Consider the following 9,949-nt stretch of genomic DNA (forward strand, 5'->3'; position numbering starts at 1 on the left):
GCCTTGATTTGATTTCATCACTTTTCCCAAACTGGCTTCTATTTGTGGAGATCATCTGAAATGTTTTAAAGATTACGTTTTTCAGTTGTGAGGGTGAGTGTTTAATGAATCTATTAAGTAGCAGTGTGTGTATGTACAGCCACTGTTTGACACTGAAAATCTAAAATGCATGCTTCCTTAAGTCTGGTCTTCCCAAGGCTAGATTATTTTTTAATAGTGCAATATTCTAGAGATAGCTTTTAAAATTAACAAAATGCAAGACTCCAGAAAAGTTAATAAAAAACAGCTCAATCCTGATGAGGTTGGCTGATCTTCACAGAAATCAGGAAGAATAAGTCTATCTATAAGTATTCTTTCACTATAAATCTATAATGGAATTTAAATGAAACACACCATTATGAGACTATAATTCTTACAGAGCAGAGAGCTACCATACGTTTGAATGTAATGTTAACATATTTATTAATTTAATCAATAAATGTGTATTTTATAGATTTAATTTGCTGGAACTATAACATGGTAGCTTCTTTATTAGCTATTAAAAGATATTTGTCATGCCTTGGGTGCTTTTAAAGGCATCCACACCTGAGTAAATTACGGTTTAGACATTAATATAAATCCTCCTAAAAAATAATTATAAGTAAAAATAGGTTACACTAAGGATAAATACTATTCTTAACTAAGCTTAAAAAATAAAAATTTTGAGAAATCATTATGTGTAAGAAATAACAATGAATATTAAAAAAAAAAGAATCTATAAGACTTCCCAACTTATTAGACTGCATGTCATTTTTTCAAATCTGAATTGATGCTTTCTTGGTTAAAAATAAACATTTAAAATAAAACAGAAACACACTCATAGACATAGAATACAAATTTGTGATTGCTGGGGGGAGGGGGCTGGGAAGGGACAGACTGGGAGTTCAAAACCTGTAGATACTGACAGGTATATATAGAATAGATAAACAAGTTTATACTGTATAGCACAGGGAAATATATACAAGATCTTGTGGGAGCTCACGATGAAAAAGAATGTGACGATGAATATATGGATGTTCATGTCTAACTGAAAAATTGTGTGCTACACTGGAAATTGACACAACATTGTAAACTGACTATAACTCTATAAAATAAAATAAACATTTTAAAAAATTAACACAACTATTTATGTCAAGATAAAATACCTACTGCTCCAATCAGCTCATTATAAGTGTATTAGTTATATCTTTCAATCTTAGGGGAAAAGAACTTGGTTAGAGAATTGTAATTGTGTTTATATCAATTAGAGTGTCTACTAGTTATTCATGATTTGTTGCTTTGAACACAAAATTGAGAAATATCCCAGAACTGTTTGCATGAATACTTTATTTCCAACATTAAGTATAGAAGAGCTAATTCATAGCTTATGAAATAATTATCTATGGAGACTTTGTAAGTAGATAGGTCTGCAAATAAGTAATTGGATATAAATATTCTTAATAACCCATCAAATATGCCTTGAAATGATAGTGATAAAAGCCTTAAAACATTATTGATGAGGATATTTGATGACCAATATAAAATGGTTAGAGTGGCCATTTGATATCATTAAAAAAAAAAAGCTGGGCCAGAACTTGCAGATATATTTTCAGTAGAAAGGCCATTAGTGTTTATGATTAAATTTCACCTTCAGAGAATCTTTTACTCTTTCATAGAATAGAATAAACATCTTTACACTATCCCCTCCTTTTGAGAACCAAGATCATCCATTAGCAATCAGTGATATTAAACACATTTTTTTTCCTTTTGGTCTCCTTTAGAACTCATAGATTGTAAATATTAGAGTCATAAAACCATACAGCAGTGCTTGGAGAAAGTGGTCAGAGTTACACTATTAAATGTCTAAATGAAATTACCCAAGTAGTTGCTAAATTAAAACACTAACAATGCTAGATGTCACCTAATTAATTCTGGTAAGCTCAATATGAGTTGATAAATGTTAGAAATTGCAAGTCTTAACTTTTCTCAAATTTTCTCATTATGAAAGGTATTACATGAGAATGTGTTGATCTTCTTTTCAATTAAACTGACAGAGATCAGCCGGTTAATAATATAAATCTGTGAAGAAATCAGACTTTCACTAAACGACACTGCGAAGTCAATCAAGAACAACTATTTTTGTAAAAGTAACTAATCTCCCAGAACTTCATTAATGCCAAGGTAAACATAAGGTAAATAAGAACTAATTTGCTTTAAGCAGTGTACTCTCAGGTTGTTTTTAACTACAAAATATCAAAACAAAAGAAATATTACATAAACTTATTAGACACCATAACAACATAGACCAAAAGTATTTGATGCCAAAATAGAAAAAAAAAATCAGTAGAGTCAACATTACTTCTTTCATGGAAAGAAAATTTTATCCAGAAAACAAACCAACAACAACAGAAATCAAACATAAACGGTATCTTTCTCAAAATATATTTTGTTTTCATACCATTTGTGTTTTTAAAGCATCCTCATCTCTTACGTCCTTTTTTTTCTATGACAACACCATGAAGAGAAGTGGTTTTCAACCACATGAGAGATGAGGACAATAAAAGGTAGACAAGAAATCTGACTAGGACCACATTAGTGAGGTAGAACTGGAACTGAAACTGAGGAAGGAATTCCAGATCCCTCTCTCCCTACTTTTCACAATAATCCACAACTAAGAGGTAAAGAGAAAAATACTGAGAATCTTAGAAGAGTGCCTCATTAATCATAAGTAATAATCATAATATGCAAATACCCTTGGGATATTTTAATAAAAGATAACCTTGTGCTAAACTTGCCAAAGATTAGTGTTACATTTCTCTTTGTGTCTGAACTTTGAACTTCGAATACTAATATCCAGTTTTCTAAACTATTAAAATTTTAGGCGCTTACTCTAGTCACTATGCTTATTTTGGAGATAATATGAAAAAAATCAAAATAACAGGTAATAGAGGAAACTGAAGCACAGGCTGATAACAAAGCATCAAAGTTTTGAAGTCCTATCAGTTGAGTTCTTTGCACTTGAAGAGAGAAATACACAAAGGCACTATTCTGAAAAGAAATTCCATTTTTATTGAAAGAACATACAAATCTAGGAGTAAGGCTAATTTCATATATGTCTGTGTGTATATAATACCCATACACACACACACCCTTAGAGTCTCAATGATTTCTTCTTACTTAGATTAGATTTACTTAACCATAATATACCAATCATTTTGCATGAAGAAAATCAAGATGGACTGTATTTTATAAAAATGTACATTTCCATGATAATGTTGAGTTTACCAAAAGAAAATCCCTCATGAGAAGCTAGAATCACATATTATCGGATTAAATGATACATGAAATCAATCATACATGGCATCATGTCTATTTCATCTGAAAACATTATCAAAGCAATGTCATTTAAAATAAATACCTTCTCCACTCACCCCAAAATGGACATACATATGTAATATAATATATAATAATGTCATGTTCACTGCAGTAGAACTCCAGAGGGCAAAATGCAAAAGAATTGAGGAACTGGATTCATTGGCGAATTATTCTCCAGTGGAGTAAAAACTACCTCTTGCATCAAACTAAGGAAAGCACTGTAACTTTGCAATTTTATGACCCAAAGTTGCAGTTATCTTTCCTATTTCTTCAAGATGTTACCAGTGAGCCTTACAAGCAGAAGAATTATTGATCAGGGATCCACATCAATAAACGTAAGTACTAAAAATATTTCTTGTATTAAAGAATACAATTTCTTAGAGAAGAGAAACTGTTAGAAATAAATGGAACTGTTTTAAGACTGTATCTTATTAATATTTTTTGCTTCACTGTGGGGACTCCAGACTCCTTCAACTTGTAAGCAAAACCTAACAATATCAATAATAATAACAAAACAATTTGAATAACAAAACAATTTAAAATAATAAAATTGTTTTGCTATTTTAATTGCTTCTGGGGTGGTTGAATGTTAAATCTGATAGTGGAAGAAATCTGTTGGCTGGCAACAGTATACATCTACAAAACTTGGAATTTTTAAAAGCTTTACTTATGGGAGCTTTTCCATAATTTTAAGAATTTGTTTAGATTTTATTTTTCAGTTTCCAACTAGTTTCCTAAGCCCAAAGATTTCTCTGCTGGGGTCATACATAGCATTGCCTTAAGGCAAGGTCTTTTCTCATCCTGTCTGACAACCCAAGCCACCTCCACCCCATGGATTTTTTTTCTTTTCACTTTTTTTTTCTTTTTTTGGGAGGGGAAATTGAGAAAATAACATGAAAATTCCCAAAAAACATTTCTCTCAAGAAGTCAGAATTAAATTGCTAAGTGAAGATGCTCTGAACGAGTTCTCCAATTGTCCTTAATATAGACAGGTCTGTGACCTTAACAATAAGCAATGTTTTAAGGCATTTCTGCAACAACTATGTTACATACTTCATCAGGGTTACCCATCCTTACCTCTGACTTCTACCATTCCCCATTTCTGCCTCTCACCTTGGCCCAGCTTATGGTTTTTCTAACACCGTTAAACAGTTAAATAAATGTACCTTGAACATTTAAATAAATGCATGTTACTGGATTTAATAGTTCATGAATATGAATATTAAGAAGTTATGCATCATAGCAGACCCATTTGAAAATACATATATTCCAACCCGTGAAACAGGGATAAGTTATCATAGGAGAGGTCAAACACAGGTTATACTATTATCAATAAAATAGAGACATTCAGTCCTTACCTGTTTAACTGCATGATGCCAAATCTAAACAGCACGCAAAAGAAACAGTCCCCCAAATCGGAATCATCTGTCTTCCAAGCTGCTGTGACAGTTTTATGCCCCGGTGCTTTCTTCTTTGCTTACATATATTTGACTGGCTAGACTATTTGAAAGCAACAGTAGGGTTATTTTGCAACCCCTGTCCCCTCTTTCTCTTTTCGAGCCCCGGGTTAGCATCTCACACAGCTGGAAACATGCTTCTTCTCTTCGGAGGCTGAAGCTCCCCAGCGTTTCCTAGCCGGATGCCCATTAGAAGGAGGTCCCTGCTCTAAAGGGCTGATCACGTTCCTGACCTGGTGCAAAGTAGAACGTTCTCCGGTTCAACTCTTGGAGACTAGGAGAACAGCCATCAGAGACTTAAACTCTCTGCCACTGCTTGGCTGCAGAACCAGAGGTAACCGGCGGCCAAGAAGCACCACCCCCTCTCGGGTGGACGCGGGAGGAGAGCGCTCCCAGTCCTAGACCCTCCTACCTCCCACCCACCCACCTCCGGAAAAGGGCGACGGAGAAATAAAAGCCTAACTTGCAAGAGGGTAGTATAGAAGCTGAACGGCTCCTAGCCACCTTACAGACCAACCTCTGGCTCCAAGTTGATATCCAACTCTTTCTTTCCCCCACCCACCACCCTCCTGATGCCTGCCAGCTGGGGAAGGAAGAGAGGGTGTGACGGTCAGCAGTACTTTAACACGGAGCCTGAGAAGTCAGTTAGCTATTCGCAACCCAGCTGAGACGGATGAATACCGCGATGAGATTTTTATAAAGCAGGCATGCCGGAGAGCCGTCATTTCTGAGCCGTAGGTACAGCTCATTTAAAAAATAGTAAATAAATGCAAATGCAGACGGGTGTTCATCAGGGATTCCAAATCTAGCCTCTCGCACAGAAAAGGGGTTTTGCTCAAGTTCGGCGGGGGAAGGCTGGACATAGAGCGTAAAGCAAGGATGAAGCCCCCTGGCGCGCCCCACGCTCCGGGGCTGCAAATGCCCACCCCGGGCGCACGGGCGCACGTTCGCTGCAGGGGCCGCGTGCGGAGCCTGCGCTGCGGGGCGCGGGCAGGGGGCACGGTCCCTCCCGGGGCGGGTCATTCCCACTCCCGGCGCCAAGCCCAGGGCCATCAAGTCAACCGGGGACCTTGTCCTCCGCGCTCCCTGCACCCAGGTAGCTTAGGCGTTGCCACGAGCTGCGGAGAAACCTCCAGGCAGGGTCGCCTGTTGATAGCCGTCTGCTTAACGCCTCCCAGGAGCACATCTCCCCTCCACAAACTTGAGTTTCAGGTTATAACAGAGAAAAACGCACTCACCTACGTACCGTTCGTCTGTGCCTTCCCGGAGTAGACTAGGTTAAGAAGGAAAGATCTGGCTGCCCCGAAAGTTGGGGTTTTTTTCCCACCCCCCACTTCCCTCCCTCCACTCCTGCGCAACGGCAGCAGTCCTCCAAAGGGGATGTTTGAATTGGTGAATTATGCTAAGCCTTCGTTTCTTCAGCTGAAGTCTCGGAGGCTGATGGCACTTGCCAGGCAGGACGACCAGACTGGGAAGGAGACCAGGTGGAAACTAGTGACGGGCGAGGGGCACCGAGGGGCGCGGACCGCGGGCAGCCCTGCTCTCTCGCTGGGAGCCCAGGGGAAAAGCCCTTGAAGCCCGAGACTGGGGGATGGGGTGACGTTGCAGCTGGAGTACTTTTCTTTCTGGAAGCGAAAAGGGCTTTTGAATTTAAAAAAGCATGACTTAGGTGGTCAGGTCAGCCACCGATGACGACAGAAATAGTTCTTTACGCGAATTTAAAAAAAAAAAAAGGAAAGAAAGAAAAGCTTGAACTGTATAGGTTTTTCACTTCCATCCATCCCAATAACCAGAAATACAGAAACCAGCAACTTGTTCTTATGGGGAGGGGTGGGGGAAGGTTCATAGAGAAAAACTCCAAACCTCAGTACTTAGAGATTACGGATACATTTGGGTTGGCATTTACTAAATACTGTGTCCTTGTCAATGTGTGAAGTAAAAGCTACGATTTAAATGTTTCTCAACATACCTATACTTAAAGGGGGAGTGATAATCATAACTGTCAGTTAAGCCCAGAAAAATATTCATAAAAGCCAAAAACACTGACGTATTAACATACTTATTAAAATTGAGTGCGGGGGTTGAACAAGTGTGAAGAGTGAGGCAATTAAATTTTTCATATAGTCTGTCCCTGAATTTCAATTATTAGTACCAAGATAATGAGCGCTTTCTTCTGATAGCTCTCTTCCTCTGAAATGGGCACTCCATGTCCAATTAACTGTTCACCAGCTCAATTCACAAAATCCAAAACATACTCCCAAATGTGATGCCTGAATTTAAGTACAACACCCAAAATAATGTGTCCATGTGTGATTTGGGATATTGTAAAAATAAAAAATAAAAAATAAATTAAAAAATGGTGCACTCAAAACTCACACACCTCCTCTTACCATACGGTGGCTTAGTGCCTAGTATCCTGCTAAACCCATAAAAATACACTTCACAAAAGTCCTCCCTCAGCCATGTAATTGCTTGCAATAAACAAATACTGACCTGAACAACCTTCTGAAGATCAGAGACAAGTGAACTTTCTCAGACCCTGCAATTGTCAGAAGCTCTCTTTTAAGCTCACTCTTAGATAAACATATAAAATTTGACCTTTCAAATGGCACAAGAATGTGTGCCAAGAAGCATTATTGGAAGGGGGGTTTAATATCTCCTATACCCTGAAATACAAATGAGGGCAGAAATAAATAAAGGATATAAAAGGTGATGGGGTAATTCATTACATGGGCTGTGTCTTAGGAGCACAATTGCAAATAACATTGATTAATAAACACGGCTGCATAGAGCTATGAGTTCTGAAAGTGACAAAAAAATGTAAGAAATGACACATTTTTAAACAAACAAGGCTTATTAGAAATAACACTAGCAATAAGTTTCTAAAACATATAAAGAGAGTAACTCACCAGAGGAAATTTCAGGAAGCGAGGTGACTGTGAGAAAAATACATCCAGGATTCAAACAGATATTCCATGATCTTCCAAATCAAGGTACAGTGATGAGCTGCAGGGTGGTGGAACTTTGAAATAATCAGCAGTTCCTGGTGGCATGTAACCAAGGAAAACCGGTTACATGGAGAACCACGAACCCCCAAAGAAGGGAAGCAAAATTAAAAGAGGTGCTTTTCATTTGGGGAGGGGCGAGGTGGGGGGGGGGGCTTATTTGTGGCGATCCTTAGGCAGACAAAGTGAAAATTTATGGACGGTACAGCCCCATACAGTAGGGAAAAATAGAAGCTGGGTAACCCCAGAGACCAGGAGGTGGAGTACAGATAAATCTGCAAAGAGAAGTAAAAGGATGTGTTGAAGACAGCGAGATAAAGAGAGAACTAGTGAGCAAGGCTGTAGTCATCGTGATAGATAGAGCAGCGAGAGTGATTTAGGCTGCTGGGAAGGATCCAATGAGAATTCAAGAGGGCACCGCTTCGGAAATCCTGCTCTGATCTTCCCACTCTCAGTTCTTTGAGAGTTACCTGCGTTGGGAACATTATTACTAGGATTAATAGTATTCCATCAGTGCATTTCACTAGGATTTCCCTTGAACCCTCTCACTCGCAGCCACCGAGGGAGGCGTAGTAAGGAAGCCCAAAACAACCAACCACCCCCCAAATAAGCCACTATGGTCACTTTAGGATGACCAAATCATCCGCGATTTGCATTGGGGGCTGAAGATGCGGAGGCGGCGGGTCGCCAGGCGCTTTCGGGGGCGCTGCGCCGGGAGGCTTAGGCACGGGGCAGAAGCCGGGGGACCGTGGGCGGCGGCGGCGGCGGCGGCGGCAGGAGTCCTTCCAGGTCCTGCTTCCTCGGCGAATCCTGCTGCCCGTGACTCAAGGCAACTGACTTCCGTCCGAAACCTCAGCTCCAAATGCCTCGCTGTAGAAGCTAGAGCTTTGGAGGTTCTGAGGACCGCCCCCGGGGGAGCAGGTGGCAGGCTGTGCGGCACCCTCTTCCCCTCCGTCCTGCACAGTTACCGAGGGAAAGTGGGCCAGAAACGGCTTGGCTGCCAAATGCTATCTTCCCATTTTCATAGCCCGATACCGCACAAACGATCGCCTGCTCGATCGGTAAGATTCGTTTGATTCCTTCTCCTCCTTCCTCTACGACCCCATCCTTTCTCCAAGCCCAAATCCCAGTCTCGCCTCCCTCTCTCTCTCTCTCTTTCTCTCACTCATTCAATTCAGGAACTTCCCTTTTCTCTTTGAACCCTACTTCCCCTAGGGACTTGCTTGTGTGCCTGAGGGGTTGCTTATTCTCTCTGCAGATGATTCACATTTCGGCTGTGAAATGAACCCCTCCCCGCCAGCCCCGGCACCCTTCTTAGAGGGGCTCCCTTCCTCCCCAGGGGTTCGCTCTCGGCGCTAGGATCTGGGTAAAGAGCGCCGCGGGAGTCTTTTGCCCTCTGCTCTAGCTTCCTCTGGACCCTGAAGCTTGAGCATTATCTGAGCGCTCTCTCTCTCTTTTTCTTTTTCTTTTTTTTCTTTTTTTTTTTTTTTAGAAATAGGAGGGAAAGGTAGAGTGGAAATTGATTTCTTGCAGAGAATGAGGCGCCGAGTGATAGAAGGAATAAACATTTGCCCTGGATAAAAATGTTCTTGGTAAGTAATCTTATTTTCTGCGGTTGAAAAGGAAACACATTGCTTCTCACTGCCCCATCCCCCACTCCATTCATTTATTTGCTCTCTGTATGTAAATCACGAGCTGGGTCAGTGGAAATTTTCTTTTCCTCCTTCCGAGGAGAGCAGTAACACGTAAGAGTGAATTTGAAGTAGGGGACTTTTAAGGAGGCAATATGAAGGCTCTAAGGTCCTAAATTTCCCACGTACAAAATCCAAACACAGAAAAAGCTGATTCCTGCTTGCTGGCCAAACGGGTGTTTAAGCATCTCCCTTATTTCTTATTCTCTTTCCTTTCTGAAAATAAAGAAGATAATTTGGGGTCGTAGTTCCATGCCTATGCTTTTCATATGCATTGATTATGTTCTAAAATAGAGTAGTTTTTTCAGTTTCAGAAATGAGGATGTGTATTTTTCACATTTTTTTTTTGGCCCGGAAAGTTAAAGCCATAGAAATCTCTTACTAACATGTACACCCTTGTTCC

The 9,949-nt window shown here is 40.1% G+C and overlaps 1 protein-coding gene across 3 annotated transcripts in view; it reads right to left on the reverse strand.

Moving 5' to 3' along the window:
• The window catches only part of BRINP3 (BMP/retinoic acid inducible neural specific 3), a 338,844-nt gene extending 330,852 nt beyond the window's left edge, over window positions 1-7,992 (reverse strand). The window contains exon 1 of one of the 3 annotated variants that reach the window (XM_031438370.2): window positions 7,760-7,992. The gene's annotated coding sequence lies outside the window, so the exon portion shown is untranslated. Of the gene's footprint in view, window positions 1-4,751; window positions 5,183-6,088; window positions 6,402-7,759 lie in introns of those variants that run through there. The other 2 variants (XM_031438371.2, XM_031438369.2) reach the window with 2 other exon arrangements.
• Window positions 7,993-9,949: the final 1,957 nt, after the last annotated feature.

This window comes from Camelus dromedarius, chromosome 21 (assembly GCF_036321535.1).
Source record: "Camelus dromedarius isolate mCamDro1 chromosome 21, mCamDro1.pat, whole genome shotgun sequence".
In the NCBI taxonomy this organism is placed as follows: domain Eukaryota; kingdom Metazoa; phylum Chordata; class Mammalia; order Artiodactyla; family Camelidae; genus Camelus; species Camelus dromedarius.